This window comes from Juglans regia, chromosome 6 (assembly GCF_001411555.2).
Source record: "Juglans regia cultivar Chandler chromosome 6, Walnut 2.0, whole genome shotgun sequence".
NCBI classification, from domain to species: domain Eukaryota; kingdom Viridiplantae; phylum Streptophyta; class Magnoliopsida; order Fagales; family Juglandaceae; genus Juglans; species Juglans regia.
In genome coordinates, this window is record NC_049906.1 from 21,547,537 (window position 1) to 21,565,782 (window position 18,246).

Below are 18,246 nucleotides of genomic sequence, written 5' to 3' on the forward strand. Positions count from 1 at the left end.
TGGAGTGAGTCTTCTGTGAACCAGTATGCCCTCCCATGGGGCTGCTATGGAATTGCTGCATGACTTGCTCCTGCTGTCTCTTGAGAGTCCCCAAATGTAGCCTCCCTTTATAAAAGAGGAATCCTCCTCTAATCTGGTATTTGAGGGAATCAAGTTTACCTTGATGGTAGTAGTTGAGTAACTGCTGCAGCTGTGGATCTTGTAGATATATTTGACGGAGGTCCTCCCACCAATTAACCATCACCATGCTTATTGCCTTGGCTTCCCCATGGTTAGTTACGGCTACCTCTTGGTCTGAATTGTTGCCTTGATCTGGCAGCCTGGAAAGAGCATCTGCTGCTTTATTCCCTTTGCCACTTCTGTACTCAACACAAAAATCAAAGCCTAACAGCTTTGTTAGCCATTTTTGTTGAAAAGGTGTTCCAACTTTCTGCTCCAAAAGGTATTTTAGGGCTTGTTGGTCTGTCCTTATCTTAAAGCTGTGGCCCAACAAGTAATGTCTCCATTTCCGAACAGCTAACACAAAAGCCAAAAATTCTTTTTCATAAGTGGATAGAAACAGATTTTTACCTTTTAAGGCTTGACTTAAATAAGCTAGTGGCCTTCCTTCCTGCATTAGGACAGCTCCCAACCCATTTCCAGAAGCATCACATTCGACTATGAATATTTTGGAAAAATCTGGTAATCCGAGTACGGGTGGAGTCACCATAGCTAACTTTAATGCTGTAAATGCTTGGTTAGCTTCCTCACTCCACTTAAAGGAATTTTTCTTGAGTAATGCAGTCAGAGGGGCTGCAATACTTCCATATCCCTTTACAAACTTTCTGTAATAACCTGTTAAACTCAAAAATCCCCTTAAAGCTTTAGGATTCTTAGGCACAGGCCACTCCATCATTGCTGTAATTTTTAGTGGATCTGCTTTAACTCCTTCTTTGGAGATTACATGGCCCAAATACTCCACCTCTCGACAACCAAAAACACATTTTGAAGCTTTAGCATACAGCTGGTGCTGTTTTAAAACTTCTAAAACAGCTTTAAGATGCCCCACGTGTTCCTCAACAGATTTGCTGTATACAAGTATGTCATCAAAAAAAACTAAAACAAATTTCCTGAGATATGGCCTGAATATCCCATTCATCAACCCTTGAAAGGTTGATGGAGCGTTGGTGAGCCCAAAGGGCATCACTAAAAATTCATAATGTCTCTCATGTGTACGAAAGGCAGTTTTTGGCACATCCTCAGGTTTCATCCTGATTTGATGATAGCCCGATCTCAAGTCAAGTTTAGAAAAGAGTTCAGCGCCATTTAATTCATCCAACAACTCATCTATATTAGGGATGGGAAACTTATCTTTAATGGTATCTTTGTTGAGAGCTCGATAATCAATGCACATCCGCCAACTCCCATCCGCTTTTCTCACCAAGAGAACCGGTGAAGAATATGGACTTTGACTTGGTTGGATGATCCCAACTTTGAGCATCTCCCTGACCAGCTTCTCAATTTCTTCTTTTTGATAATATGGGTACCGATAAGGTCGAACACATGTTGGTTTGGCTGTTTCTTGTAGTTGGATCTGGTGGTCATGACTCCTAGGAGGTGGGAGTCCATTAGGTTTTGCAAACACTGTTTTAAATTCTTTTAAAACAGCTTGTATGGCAGGTTCTACTGGTACTCCTTCTTGCTGGTCCTTGATCTCCATAAACTGCAGCCATATCCCTCTTCCTTCTGTGAGGGCAGCCTTGCTCAAGCTGTGTTCCTCTTCTATGGCCTTCTCGGGTAGTTTCAAGCCCTGCAGAAATAAATTCACCCCTTCCACAAAGAAACTCATACTCAAATCAGCAAAGTTCCACTGAATCGTACCCAAACTCCTTAACCAATCCACCCCTAACACAACATCACAGCCACCCAATGTTAATAGAAACAGGTTGGCTAAAATATTACAGCTTTGCATCTTAAAAGAACTGCCTTACAGCAACCAAGGCAAGGAAGGGTGTCTCCATTGGCGACTTGGACTACCAAGTGGCTTTCTTCCACTGGTAGTTTAGCCCTCTTTGCTACATTCACATCAACAAAACTATGTGTACTACCGGTATCTATAAGAACAATAACTGAGCAAGTGCCAATTTTCCCAACTAACCTCATGGTTTTGGGAGAAGGTGCTCCAACAATAGCATGCAAGGATATACCCAATAATTCAGCTTGCTGGACAGCAGGTATGACTTCTGTCTCTAGCTGGTTTAAAATCTCTTCTTCTTGCAACTCTTCTTCTCCTTCTCTTTCAAATTCCATCCCTTCCAGTAAGTAAAGTTTAGGCCTACTGCATTTATGTCCTTGGTGATATTTTTCATCACAAAAATAGAATAAACCTTTATCTCTTCTTTCTTGCATTTGATTGGGACTTACACGCTGTATGGGATAAGGATTTCTTCTTTGAAATGGTGGTTGGGGTCTCGGGTTTTGAGGGACTGGTAGTCTAAGTATTGGATTTGGGGCTGGTAATCTAGGTATGGTGTTTTGTCCAGGTAATCTAAGTGGTGCGGGTTTAAAAGAGGGTGCATGATGGTTATTTTGGGCTTGGGGATTTCGGAAAAAACACTGTTTTCTAGTTACTTCTTCCTCTTGTAGCCTAGCTAAACCAAAGGCAGCAGCAAGGGTATTTGGTTTGAACATGGTAACAATGATCCGTAATTCATCTTTTAATCCACTTAGAAAAGTACTTATGCAAAACTTTTCACTTACCCCACTTATTTTGTTGGATAGGTTCTCAAAAGCTGTCTGGTACTCTCCTCCACACTCGTTGTTTGTCTTAGTTTGGTGAATGCACCTACTGGATCCTAGTACGCCGAAGGCCCAAATCTGGTGCGAAGAGCCTCCAAGAAGTCATCCCATTTTGCCATTGGACTTGAATCTTTCAGCCAGTAATACCAAGTCAGTGCCTTCCCTTCCATGTGAAACGAGGCAATTTCTAGCTTGTGGTCTTCCGGAGTTTCAAAGTAATTGAAAAATTGCTGCGCCTTCAAGATCCATTCACTGGGATCTCCTCCATCGAAGCGAGGAAAGTCCAACCGGAGGGATCTCGCTTGGATGTCCCCTTGTCCAACAAACAAGGGATTAGCATTTATTTTTGTATTATTAGAACTTCCTTCCCCTGAACTAAGCTTGGCTGTAATTTGTACCAAGCTGTCATAGCTTGATGCCAAGTTATTGAGCTGCTGTAGCACGCCCTCTATTAGCATTCCATGTCTGGATTGCTCCTCCTTCAGTGCAGCTGTACTTCCTTGTAAATTATTTACTGTTTCGGACAACTGTGACAGTCGTGTTCCTTCAGCCATGTCACAGGAACGCGGCTCTGAGACCACTTTTGTTATGACCAGGAACCTATGTGATAAATCTGGCAATTTCAAGTAGCCAGCCACTCCAACGTTGCTCACGGCAATGTGTTTTGATAAAATAGTTGATAATTCATTCATGACAACTGGGCCTTTAATAGGCATTTTACAGGTGCAAAAAATAAGGAACAGGTGCAAATAATAAGGAAACTACTACGCATGGACTGTGCATGACCCACTTAATTCGCACGGACTGGTGCGTGACCCATTCAACTTAACCCACGACATAACATCCCATAGACTAAGTCTGCTGGACATACATAACAGAAAATACCCTCAATTAATAAAGCAAATTGCATAACCAAATAACTAAAACAATTATTGAGTTGGGCGTGTAACAAGGGCATTGTCGCCTTCGCATTCCTCTGCACCCCAGCACCGCTCACACCACACTCCTGTCAGTTCTCTTTCTCTCTCTCACTTTCTCTTCTCTCCTCTCCTCTCCCTTAGGTTGTGGCATTGCCACCACCATCCGCCTTGCCCCTCTGTCTAGCGCTACTACAATGGGTTTCCCTCCCTTCCCCATTTTTTTAATGCAAATTGTGCGCGTGTTTGCTGGCCATGATAAATAGAAATTAACCCTTAGGGCATTATAGCTTTTGGTATAAGTAATTAATTTTTGTCAGTTTTGCTGTTTTGATTTAGTTATGTTCGTCAGTTGTAGTTCTTAATTTAAGAAATTCGGGAAAATTATTGTTCTAAATGTTGTTCCTATGTGAATTGTTTGTTTTGAAAGTATTGATGAAGTGCATTATGGGTTTTCCTCAAGAAAGTGCATTTTCACTTCCAAACATTGCCCACCCCTTAATGGGATGGATGACGGACTCCACTTCAGCGTGACTTTTCTGCAGAACATATGGCATCCTTTGGTGGTGCGTTATAAGTTGCACACTACTTGTTTTCATATATTGCTGAAAACCAAATGATATAACCACCCCTTATGGGATGAATTAATAAATATAGGAACACCTCTGTTGCTGCCCTTAAGATTCTTTATGTATGACCACGCATGCGTTTGGGTATCTCAAGATGTTGGATTGTCCTGTGCGTTCTCTCTTCAGTAATTTTTCTTTGTTGTTGGTATTAAGTTAAACTGAGATTATACAGAAATTCTCTTTTGGCAGTTGAAGGGGTAGGTGCAATTTAATTGAGCTACTTGATATTGATCTGCAATGGCGGATGCAAAAGTATATGATGGGCAGAGGCATTGAGTCCAAATATGCAAAAGTATCTAAATGTTACTTGCGTCCATTTTGCTCAATGTAGGACAAGCAGGGGAACCAAGAAAGAGAAGAAGGTAGGATCATTTACTTCCTTGTATAGATTATATTATAATGCTTTGTTGTAAATGCTGCTTTGAGTTGATAGTTGGAGTACCAATAGCCTTCTCCTAACCTAATGCATATTGAATTATTGATGATGGTGGCATTACTTTAGCTTATCTCAAAATTTATACTTACTACGTGTGTTTCACATCTAAGTTGAAACTAATTTAAATATGTATTAGACTAGGTCTTTCAATGTAGTGTGAGTCTATTTGATAAAAGCTTTGGTGCGCAGATCCACTGAGGTTTGTGGCACCTGTGAATTTGACTAGATTCAATGAGAAAAAAGTATATAGGTTATTGGATTGAATTTATTTATCTATAAACAACATATACTAGTCAATTACTTGTCACATTATGTCATTCTTTCTATATACCTATCTTTTACTCGATTTCAAATCAAGATGAGCCAAAAAGGATGGAGAAAAGGCATAAGTGAGGGAAATCATTCTATCTTTTTGGGTTGAGAAAATAACTAGTACCTATTCAGAAATGAGTATCACTAAAACCTTGTATGCAAGTTTATGTGATGTCCTTGGCCCTTGCTTTCTGAGTTTATACATTTTCTTCTTGGTTTAAAAACACATTTTTTTTCCTAATAAATGAAAGATTGATACAAACAGATGCCAGAAAAAAGGGCATCTTGAGGAACACCAAATGGAAGATGAACCAATTATTTACACTTTTATGTCAATTTGAAACTTATAAGTGGACTATGAGCATGTAGAATTGTGGGCCCCATAATTATGTGCAATTTAAATAAATATATGAGAGTAAAGATTTTCATACAAGATCATTATCTCATGATTTAATTACCTTCATATTTTATGTTCTTGTAAGTATAATTACTGGAGAAAAAGAGTTATAGTTTAGTGAAAAACCGTTTTTGAAACATAATGTGAGGGTCCTACCTAACACAAAAGGGGACGGAACATTGTAGAGTTGAAGGAAAGGCAAAGGCGAGAAGCACTCCAATGGTCTTAGGGACGAGAAGCAGGAGGCACCTAGCGCAGCTAGTCCAACATCTGGTCGAGTAGGCACCATGTGGCAATACGGCTGACATGTCTCAGAGCAAGGTAAAGATGAGGAACTTGGTCATGACATATGAGCTAGAGAAGTCATCTCCCGTGAGGAAGAGAACGGGGACTTGGAGGGACACATGAGCTCGGGCAAGTTCACTAACCGCCCAAGGCAAGAAAGGATTACTCGCCAAAGAGGAACTATGGACACAACTTGCCATGGGAACTTCTCAGAATAACATGGAAGAGTTTGGATAAGTGTCAGCAAGGAGTGCAGAAGCCTACACTCTATCTGAAAGGTCACATTTGGAGTGGCTCTGCAATTAAAGGTGAAGGCTCGACAAGTCGTGTTATCAGAACTTAGAAGTATGTCCCGATGTTACATGGTGAACTCTCGTTCAAAGGAGAACTAATGAGTTGGCAAACTATAGGGTGTGCGGACCATGCCCTGGTCATCTGTCTCTGTCATCCTGTAGTATGACAAGATAGGATGATAGGACAAGGGTGAAAGACTCCTATCCAAGCATATCTGGTGTGACACTCCCAACCTCAGCTTGTGGTTTGGTAGAGTTTTGAAGCGTTAGGATATGCAATACACTGTCACACATTCTCGTTCGTTACATGTAATGTAATCTACTGATAATTTAGTAATATGCAATAATTGTAGTAGTAAATCAAACACATAAAACTTTTGCACCAGAATATCTAAAACATAAGCTCATAATTGTAGGACTGTTTGAAACGTTTACACATTAAACTTTAAACATTAACAAATGGAGATTTACATATATCTCCTTATCCCTTTTTTGGTTATGAGGGGCTTCATAAAACTCTTATTCAGAGCATCTGTATAATGCGTTGAATAATACGTAGGACCATCTCTATAACCATGAGCATCATCTCTAACTGCTAATCCAGGTTTAGTTCATTCTTTATGGTCCAGATCAATTGACTCACGTCCATATCCATTTTATGGTCCTGCTACAACTTTTGCCACGACAGTTTAGAAAAATAAAGGGGGGAGATTTCATAGAAATCTTAGTAAGTTAGCAACCAACTTACAATGAGATAATATAAACATGATAAATAATAAACTTAAAATGCAAGAATGTAGAAAACATACTTTTCTTTATTTCGTCTAGATTTCTTTGTAGAAACATGTTTTGAATAACTTTCAGATAAACATAACACATTTTCTTACAGAGAACACTTGTTCAGAGCAACAGAGTTTTGCATTTCTTTTCAAAACATCTTGCTTAACATATGGTAACATCACAAATCCCCATTTTGAACTGTAAGTACCTATTGGATTTATTACATCATATTTGCGCAGTTAAACTTTCATACTTTCGTTCATAGGTGTACTCACTAGCCCTAGGTACCATTTACATATGACAATCACCTTGGAATCCTTTAAAGAAGATCCAGCCATTGCCTGTTGATTGTTCTATCACTCCATTTTTACTCATAGTGGACAGAGGAGTTCCACTCGGATACTTCCTTATCCTAGCATTTGGGGCAGTGATACAAACATTTGTTTCATGCTATGCATATGATAAACATATTGAATGACATGTGCTTTTGCTTTAAGAATCAAACTTTGCATGAATATCATAACTTTAAACATCTCAATTTGTAAGAATGCTTGAATATGTAAAAGTTTATAAAAACATCACATGCTTCATAGAATCTGAATATTCATTAGATAAATGCAATGTAATTCTTGCTCAAAATAAACATTTATACATGAATGCTTTGTTTATACATCATCATATAGATATTATCTAAAAGTAGATTTGAGACCAACTTACAATACTCTTGAGTGTTTGAAGTGGCTGAAATTAAGAAATGTATTTCATGTATTAGAATTGAAAAAAATTCCTTACTTAACCCTATAAACCGTGGTATGCATGTTGGTGATGTTCATCTTCACGGGTGCATGTGCTTGGATTGTGAAACATGGTGACCTCAAGATGGTAATGATAATCAACCCGAGATAGTGTGTGAGCTTGTGTTAACCTTCATATACCCAAAGCATGTGTGGGTGATTCTTTGGACATGGGCTATATATATACACGAGTGTGTGCATGCTTGGAACCAAAACTCACTACAAGGTGATGACCACTTACTGATGGGTTTCTCTTAAAAAGTATGGCTAGACTCCTCTCTTCACAGCCTAGAATTCTTACTTACCAATTACTTGAGGATTCTTGTGAATGTAGTGTAGAGAAGGTGAGGTTTAGGAGTTGTATTTATATTGAAGACTAGGGCTGGTTATAATGGGTTAGCCAATTACTCTTAATCATGGTGATATGGCTTGGTTGGCAAGGACCTTCTTCAAAAGTGTTCCATGGATGATGTGGGAGATTTTAGGGCCATGATCTATTGGACATGTGATGAGTGCATGAAAGTGTACTTTAAATACTAAATTATTGGACTATAATGTTAAAATGTGAATAGAAATAATAGGAATTAATTTGTATTCTTGAATATAGTTTCTATTTACTTTGGGATACTTCTAAGCACATTTTTATGTTTAATTTCAGAATCCAAAAAAGAGAGCTAAAGTCTATGCAAATTCAAAGGAATTTTTGAATTGGAATAATTTCCTAGAGTTTTCAATGAAGTATGACTTTTGAATTGAGCAAGAATTTCAAGTAATAAAGATTATTAATTTTTAACATGGGCTGACTTTCAATGTGGATAGACGTGTGGAGTTGCAGCAAAACAAGGATGCTTCAACATGAGAAGATTTCAACGTTGGGATAACTTTTTAAAATATCAAATAAATGATAACTTCAAATAAGGCGGGTTTGATAGTAATTCAGATCAAGAGAAAAAGAAACAAATCACAAAAGGAAACTGCAAGAAGTCCAAGTCCAAAATACGCTAGGAGACATCCTGGACATATCTTAGTGTTTTGATCGTAACTTTTCATTCACACATCTGATTGATGTGATTCTTGATGTTTTGGAAATCTATCTTAAAGAGCTACAAATTCGTATATAATAAGGATGTCTAAATTCTGACTCCTCAAGCTCGTATGCGGCTGCCAATTTGAGTCCTAAAAGTTAGGCTATTTTTTATGTGGGAATCAGGATAACGTTAGGGTTTCTTTTATACCCGAGAAAAGCATATCGTTGGGGGAGAGTTTTGAAGGGAGGATGTCACAGTTATGGAGAAGAGAAAAAGACCATTTTTATGTTTTAGTTCTTCCATGGAGAACTAAATCTTGGGTAAATCTTCTAGCTTCAATCAACCAGATCCAATACTCTAATTAGAATTATAGCATCAAATTTCTAATTAGAAGATATGACATTATATTTATCTATTTTCTCAAATTTAATTCTACAATCTATTCTCCCATTACAAACCACAATTTTCATATATAAAAATGAATATTAAATCTAAAGATACACTACGTTCACAAATAATAGTGTAGCAAAAGATCACATTAATGACTTGAAAAACAACCGTTTAAGTCACAATCATATATTCATAATCCTATAACTTAACGAAATCAAACTATAATAAGATTTAATATAATTGTTTCAAACTTATAAAAATTCAAAATAAATAGAGAATTCAATCCTAGAATCTTAAGTAATAAAACTTCATCTATGAATTGAAATAAAGTCAAAGTATTTCCACCAATCAATTTCTACTCGAGGCTTTACCTAATATTTAGTTATCCATAATAAAAATGATATTTTTCTCTTCTTCAATCTGTGCCATCCTCCTTTCAAAACTCTCCTCCAATGATATACTTCTCTTAGGTCTAATAGAAATCCTAATGTTTTCCTGATTCTTGCATAAAAAATCGCCTAAATTTTAGTAATCAGATTGGTAGCCATGTATGCACTTCAGAAGTTAGAATTTAGGCATCCTTATTAGATACAAATTTGTAGCCCTTTAAAATAGCTTTCCAACACATTAAAAATCACATCAATCAGATGTGTGAGTGAAAAGTTATGATCAAAATAGTAAGATATGTCCAGATTGTCTTCTAGCGCAATTTTGACTTGGACTTCTTGCAGTTTCCTTTTAAGATTTGTTTCTTTTTTTCTTAATACTAATTACTTTCAAATCCACCTTATTTGAATTTATTCTTTATTTGATATTTTGAAAAGTTATCCTAACGTTGAAGTCTTCTCATGTTTAAGCATCCTTGCTTTGCTGAAAGTCTACACATCTATCCACATTAAAAGTTAGTCCACGTTGAATGAAGAGTCTTTATTACTCGAAAGTTTTGCTCAATTCAAAAGTCATTTTTCGTTGAAAGCTCTTAAAAATTATTCCAATTCAAAAAGTCATTTGAATTTGACTAGGCTTTAGTTCTCTTTTTTTTGGATTATGAAATTAAACATAAAAATATACTTAGGAGTGTCCCAAAGTAAATAAAAATGAAATTCAAGAATACAAATTAATTTTTATGATTTCTATTCACATTTTAGCATTCTAGTCCAATAATTAGATATTTAAAGTGCACTTTCGTGCACTCATCACACCTTCCAGTTTGCTTATTGTTAGTCCCTAGTAATTTTTATGCAAAAGAGATGAATGAGACAAGAAAATCACAAAAATAGGCCACCAATTCACACTTTTCAGATTCACATATCGAAACAATTTAAAAAATCCAATAACCCATCAAGATCAATCCTTTTAGAGAAATTCACAGAGTGTGTTCTCCAAGCTATAACCATGTTACCATTAACATTGACACCTGAAACATCAAGAATGTCTCAAACAAAAGGTTCAATTCCATAACTTACGGGTATAATAGTGTTTTGTGTAAGGGCTCTCTTTATGGAGTTGACAAGTGGTGTACACACAATCACATAGAGATTTAGATAATTATGAACAAGCAATAAACAAGCATTGATCTTATGATATGAACACCAGCAAATGAGAATTTAACCATTATTTCCACATGCTTACTTGGGATCAGAACGGTCAAAACAAAAGATTGTAATGTGGTTTAGGTTAGACTATGAAAAAAAAAAGAATGGAAGAAAATGATTCAAAAATTTTCAAGTATATACCTAAGGAATCTTATTAAATATTTAAACCACATTCCTCACTTGATCTATTCTTCAACCTTTCCAATCATCGAATAATGTATTTTCTTCTTTTTTCTTTTTATTTTATTTTTTTATAATTTGGAAACCATTATATGTCACCTTGGTATTTTGCTATTTCTACTCAGCTTTGGTTTTTTTGTCTTTGAAACTAACTCACTTGAACTAGTAACTCATGTTCTTCCTTTTATTCTTATTTTTAGCAAAAAAAAAGAATTCAATATCTAGTACACACTTGGAAGTAAAAAGCATAGGAAAAATCATTGTATAGGTTATTCTCCAATGTGGAGAGATATGGAGAATGTAGGTATATGAAGGAAAAAAAACCTATTTGTTTTTTGAAATGGTTGGTTTGAAAGGCTCAAACGTTAATTCTAAGTTGACCTTCATCATATTCCAAGTATATCCGCCTTCACATCATAAGCAATGCAATGATATTCTCAAAAGAAGTGCTTAATTAAAAAAAAAAAAATCAATGAACGCTTATCACAATTTTCTGCATTTGTTGGCCCTCAATCATTTCCAAAACTCACACATAAATACTTAAGCAAAAGAGTTCTCTAGATACATGTGTCAAATTATTATCTTACCACAAAACTTGGATGAGTGCATTAGATATCCTGTGAATACCTTAGTATAATGATCAAGATAAGTTTGCTGAATTCACTAAAATGACTATATATGAGAATGAACACATGTGAAAGGATGTACCTGTGATGCTAACTAAAAACAAATTATGTCACATGTAAAAGTGCCACAGAGTTCCAACAAGCATTTGTAAATACATAATTTGCACCATCCCAACTTAAAAGAAACATTTTCCTCAATGTTTAGGAATCAAAACTGAATGGATAGTAACTGAAGAAGGTAGAATATACCTGATGTGTGACGTGGACAGCCTGGTAAGCATAAGAGATGGCAAACTGAAATGATGAAATCACACTATCTTGCAAAGAAAAGAAAATAAAAGAAAATAAACAGAAGGAAAAGGAAAGAAAAGAAAAGAAAAACATACCTGCATGGTGGGGTCAAGGTTGATAGACTGGGTCTGCAAGTGGAATGTCTTCCACTTCAGAGACTTGTCTATCAATAAGTATTTTTAAGTTTTAACTATTTGCTTTAAAGATCTGGTTATTCCTAGGGTCCTCTTTTTCTACATCCTCGTTTTAAAAAACATGTTTCACTATAAGGGGGCCAGTCCACCTAAATTGAAGTTTTATTGGGTGCTTGTGAAGTCCAGAATCATGTAAGTATTTTCGGTCATTAGGCTTAAATGTCTTCCCAAGAATATTTTTATAATGAAACATGTTCATTTTAGCTTTTATAGATTTTAAAGTTCTCATAAGTATAATTTCTCAACTCCTCTAACTCGGTCAACTGAAATCTTCTAAACTTACCTGCCTCTTCTAGGTCGAAATTAAAATGTTTGATGATCCAATAAACTTGGTGCTCGAGCTCTATAGGTAGGTGGCAAGGCTTTCAAAAAACAAGCCTATAAGGTGCATACCTAAGGTAGTTTTGAAAACTATATGGTGGACCCAAAGTGCATCAACTAGTCTTAATGACCAATATTTGCTATCAAGGTTTACTGTTTTCTCTAGGATTTACTTAATTTTCCTATTGGCAAGTTTTACCTGTCCACTTGTCTGAGGATGGTAGGTAGTAGAAATTTTATGAATCCCATATTTTTTTATCAAAGTCTCGAATGAACGGTTACAAAAGTGTGTTCCCCGATCACTAATGATAGCACGTGGTATACCAAATCGAGATAACACATTTAATTTGATTACCATCTTATTATCATTGCTCCTACAAGTTGCTTCCTCTATCCATTTCGACACATAATCTACTACTACAATAATGTAATGATATGCAAAAGAATGAGAGAACGGTCACACAAAATCAATACCCCAACAATAAAAAATTCTCATCACTAAATCGGATTTAAGGGCATCATATTACGACTAAACAAACCTCCTAACTTTTGACACCTTTCGCATGAGTGACAATAGATGTTTGTATCGTTAAACAAGGTGGGTCAATAAATCCACACTATATAATTTTTGCAGTGGTTTTTTTCATTGAAAATTGCTCCCACAAGCTTGAGTATGGCAAAATTCTAAGATTCTAACTATCTCCTCATTAGGGATGCAATGCCTTATAATTTGGTCAGGGCAATATTTAAAAGGAAAAGATTTATCCTAATAGAAATTGTGTACCTCAACCATGAACTTCCTCTTGTCTTGTGTGCTCCAATCTGTCGGTATCTCGTCTACAGCCAAATAATTCACAATATAAGCAAATTATGGTAATTGTTGTGTTGGTTTGGTTAGATCTTATTGTATATGCTTGTTGTGCTAATGGTTTTTTTGCAGGTGAGGATTTGTTTTGTTTCATTTCTCTAGAAATACAAGGTTTTTTAAATATCTGGTTTCGGAATTTTTTATATTGTAACGCCAGGTATTGGTATGTAACCACGGTTTTCCTCCGCCATAAGTGAGGGTTAATTAATATAATCGGGACGGGATCACTCGTGGACAGGTGATTCTCGGCTCTTCATAAAAAAAAAAAAAAATGGTAAAGAAGAAATAGGCAATAAATGTTCATTTGGAAAATTATCCCTAATTGGTATGTGGTCGGTGGTGTCCTCAAATCGAAAAATGGTTGGCAACTACATTTTCAACTCATTTCTTATCTTTGATGGTGATGTCAAATTCTTGCAAAAGTAAAATCTACTATATTAATCACGCTTTAGCATCCTTCTTTGTGAGAAGGTACTTAAGGACTACATGATTTGTGAAAATTGTAATAGGAGAAACAATCAAGTAAACACGAAACTTGTCCAAAGTAAAAAATACAGCTAGCAACTCTTTTTCAGTGGTTGAATAATTTTGTTTTGTATTATTTAGAGTTCTAGTAACATAGTAAATGATATAGGATTTCCCTTCCCTTCGCTGTTCAAGGACAACACCTACATCATAATCACTAACATCGCATATAATCTCAAAAGGTAAAGCCCAATCAGGTGGTTGTATTATGGGTGTTGAAGTAAGCTTGCGAATTAGCGTTTTAAAGGCCTCTTGATAGGCTTGTGTCCACTCAAATGGGGCATCTTTAGCTAGGAGGTTGCATAACGGTCTAGATATGGTAGAAAAATTCTGATGAACTTCCTATAAAAATCCGCATGACTAAGAAATGATTTAACATTCTTTATTGTCTTAGGTGTAGGTAACTGATAAATTAATTCAGTTTTAGATTGATCAACCTATATCCCATTGAAAGAAATAATATGCCCTAGGACAATACCTGAAGTTACCATAAAGTGATATTTTTCCCAATTCAAAACTAGATCATTTTCCTCACAACGGGTCAACACTCTTTAAATTCAGAAAGCATGCGTCAAAAGAAGTTCTAAAAATAGTCAAGTCTTCCATAAAAACTTCCATGCAATTTTCAATCATGTCACTAAAAATGCTAATCATGCAACGTTGAAAAGTAGTAGGGGCATTACACAATCCAAATGACATTCTACGGAAAGCATAAGTACCAAAAGGGCAGGTGAAAGTGGTTTTATCCTAGTCTTTTAATATAATTTCAATTTGATACTAATCAGAATAACCATCCAAAAAATAATATAATGGGTGATTAGCTACACGCTCAAGAATTTGATCAATAAAAGGGAGGGGAAAATTGTCTTCTCGGGTGGCGGCATTCAATTTTCTATAATCAATATACATCCTTCACCAAGTCACAAACTTTGTAGGTACTAACTCTTCCAATTCATTCTTCACCACAGTAACACCTAACTTCTTGGTGCTTTCTCTTAACTGTACACATATATTTGAAAACTTTTGCATAAGTAGGAACTTGTTTAATAACATTCGAAAGAGGGCGGTTAATTTTCACTTGCTTGAGGTTCTCCAGGATTTCATTGCTAGGATCCAATATTCGTATATTCAATTTTAAAGTTTGAGGAAATGATACCTTAACTAGGCTCTTTATTACCTCGGCTTCCTTGGGCAGTTCGGAACCACTATTGCTTTGATTCTCTTCAACATCCTCAGACTTATCAGTTGTTGGAATGTGTAAGGATTTTACCCCTTTGTGTCACAATGACATTGCCATTCTTCAAATTTGCTTGGGCCATATGTTGATCTTAGGGTGTGGATTGAGTTTGAGAAGAGAACTTGCATGCTCATTCACACTCATGGAGCTTATCAACTTGGATACATGACTCTTTATCTCTTTGTTTTCTTAAAAAAAATGCTACTTTGCCCATTCAATTTGCCTATCTTTTTGACACCTCATATATTTTAATTTTTTATTTTTTTACTTAATAGTTAAGGATGTGACAATTAGTGTATTGATTTTTTTGTTTTATATTTTTTAAAAGTGTTTTAAAATGATAAAAAAATATGATTAAGAAAATTAAAAAAAAAAATAAAAACAAAATTTTAGCCTAGCGGTCAAAATGAGCGGTGCTACTCAGGCGGCAGAGTAGCACCGCTCTTTCTTCAACAACCTGCGTAATTAAAGACTTAAACTTTTGATTAGTTTTATCATGTGCTTCAAAAAAAGCATGTAAAATATCTTTTAAAGGATTCTTAGAAGAAGAAGATGCATGATATGATGCAGCGTAAGTTCTAGATGGCTGTGCATGTTGCTAGCTTTCAGATTTCCAGCTAAAGTTTGGGTGATTACGCCACCCCGGATTGTTGGTATCGGAGAAAAGTGCAAAAGACTTCTTGTACATATCTAAGGCATTACATTGTTCGTTATATATTCTCCTCATTTCAACAAATGCGGGACATTCTTGAGCTAGGTGATCTACCCCACTACACACAAAACACAGTTCTAAGAAATCTACATGAGTAACCATGTGTGCTGGCTTTAATCCTTAACATCTCTAACTCCCTAATAAGCATATCAACTTTAGCTTTTGGTTATCCTTTCCCTTAAGATGGTAAATTCCACCATTATTTGAATTTCCACTAGGCCGTGACCTATTTGTACTCTCACTAGCACTAGGTTCGGTCCAAATGTGAGCTTTTTCAGCAAAATTATTGAGATATTCTATGGTCTTATCTGAATTGTTTTTGCAAAAACTCACCATTACACATTATCTGTATGAATTGACGCTTTCTAGGTGTAAGTCGCTCATAGAAATAACTAATTAAGCTTCAGTTCTCATACTCATGGTGAGGAGACATATTCAACAACTCCTTAAACATTTCCCAAACTTGATACAAAGTCTCACTATCATTTTGGGCAAAGGTGGATATCTGCCTCTTTAAAACATTGGTCTTATGTTGGGAAAAATATTTGTTAAAGAAGACCTGTCATCTCATTCCATGGTCCTATTGATTGTGGTCTTAGTGAGTACAACCAGTTCTGTGCTTAATCCTTCAAAGAGAAAAGAAAGAACTTAAGTCTCACAACATCATCTGTAGTATTATGACTATGGAAAGTAGCAACTACTTCCTCAAACTCCCTAATGTGCAAATAAGGATTTTCATTCTCTAAATCATAAAAGGTGGGAAGTAGCTATATCATCCCTAGTTTAAAATCAAGTTGATGAGTGTTGGCTGGAAACATGATGCATGATGGTGTGATTGCGTGTGTAGAATGGAAGTAATCCTGAAGAGTTCTAGTGGGTTGATTTTCGTCTTCACTCATTTTTTCGAGACGAGATGGATTGTCAAATAAAGGATTAAAAAAAATTGATTCTAAGGCTGCGTTTGGTTGCAGGACTCAGTTGAATTCAGTCTAATTTTAAGCTGAGTTTAACATCCAAACACCAAACTCTCAAATTACTAAAGCATCTCAACTCAAAACTTCCTTACACGTGGGACCCATAACCTTTTTCAACTTAATACATCTTTATACGTGGTACTCAACCTTTTTCAACTTCTCATAAAAAGTACTAAACTCATCTTAACATCCAAATACATTTTAAACTCAGTTTAAATGAGTCACACATAACTCCTACCACTATTCAACTTACTACTATTCATAAAGAATTGAGTTTAGCTGAGCTCAGTTCAACATTCAAACGCAGCCTAACTCTTGCACAAGCCTATGAGTAAACCTACCCAAGACATTTCTATATATGTGCATGTAAGGTAAAAAAATACTAAAAACTAAAAATACTATGAAAAGAAAGAAAGAAAGAAATAATGCACAAGAAAAGAGGGAACAAAGTTATCGCCTTTACAAGCTGCTGCAATAAATTATGCCTTGTATCGATTCTTGCACTGTACTCTCCGGCAACAGCGCCAAAATTTGATTACGCTGAAACTATTATATGGTGGTATACTATAGTTTAGGGTGTCGATCCATAGGGAGTTGAAAGAAACATTACAATATGCAAGATTAAGGGAAAAAAATTAAATGACAATATGACAAGAATATGAAAATTCTACCTAAAGCACGCAATTAAAATGAGATTAGGGCACAGATAAAAAGACAAGTAAAGCTTCAGGCTTTTATCAACCGAATCCAATACTCTGACCTTTTCAATCTTAATTATATAAACAATTAAGAATTATAACACCAAATTTGTAATTGAAAGATATGACATTATATTCATCTACTTTCTCAAATTTAATTCTACAATCTATTATCCCTTTACAAATCACAGTTTTCATATATAAAAATGAATATCAGATCTAAAGACGATACTATGTTCACAAACAATAGTATAGTAAAAGATTACATCAATGACATGAAAACAATTGTTTATGTCACAATCATATAGCTTAATGAAATCAAACCATAGTAGGATTTAATATAATTGTCTCAAACTTATAAAAATCCAAAATAAATAGAGAATTCAATCCTAGAATTTTTGAATTGAAATAAAGTCAACATGGGAGGCAAGCAAAAACATTTATGAATAGTTCATGGTTTGGTTTAAGTGATGCTAGGTTTTGCATCCTTCAATCCATGGCTGATGGTGGTTTGTCCTAGATTCCATGGCAGTTTGTTTGATTTTCTTTCTTTCATAAGACAAGTGAGAGATAGAGAGAGGAAGATGAGATGAGACACTTGTGTAAGTGATGAAAGGGCTTGAATATGAAGGGGTGAGGTGTTAAAGCCGATGAACTCTATTTGGCTATCCCTTTGTTTTTATTTGATTCTTTCTTCTTCTTCCGTGGTTTCAAACCATGGTTATATGTCATTTGGAGATGAAAATTTTCAGATCTCATCTTGGCTTGAAGGCTACGAAGTGAGTTAAGGGAATAGTAGAAGATTTGGAAGAAAGCTCATTAATGAGATTCAGCTAGGGCTAGACTAATATTTCCATATTTGATTGTATCCTAAGAGCACTTTCCTTGCTTCTTTTTTGCAGATCTGATTCCTCTCTTAAAGACTTTTAATTGAATTGAGAATCTTCAGAAAATTTCTTTCAAACTTGACTCAAATCGTTGGTTTT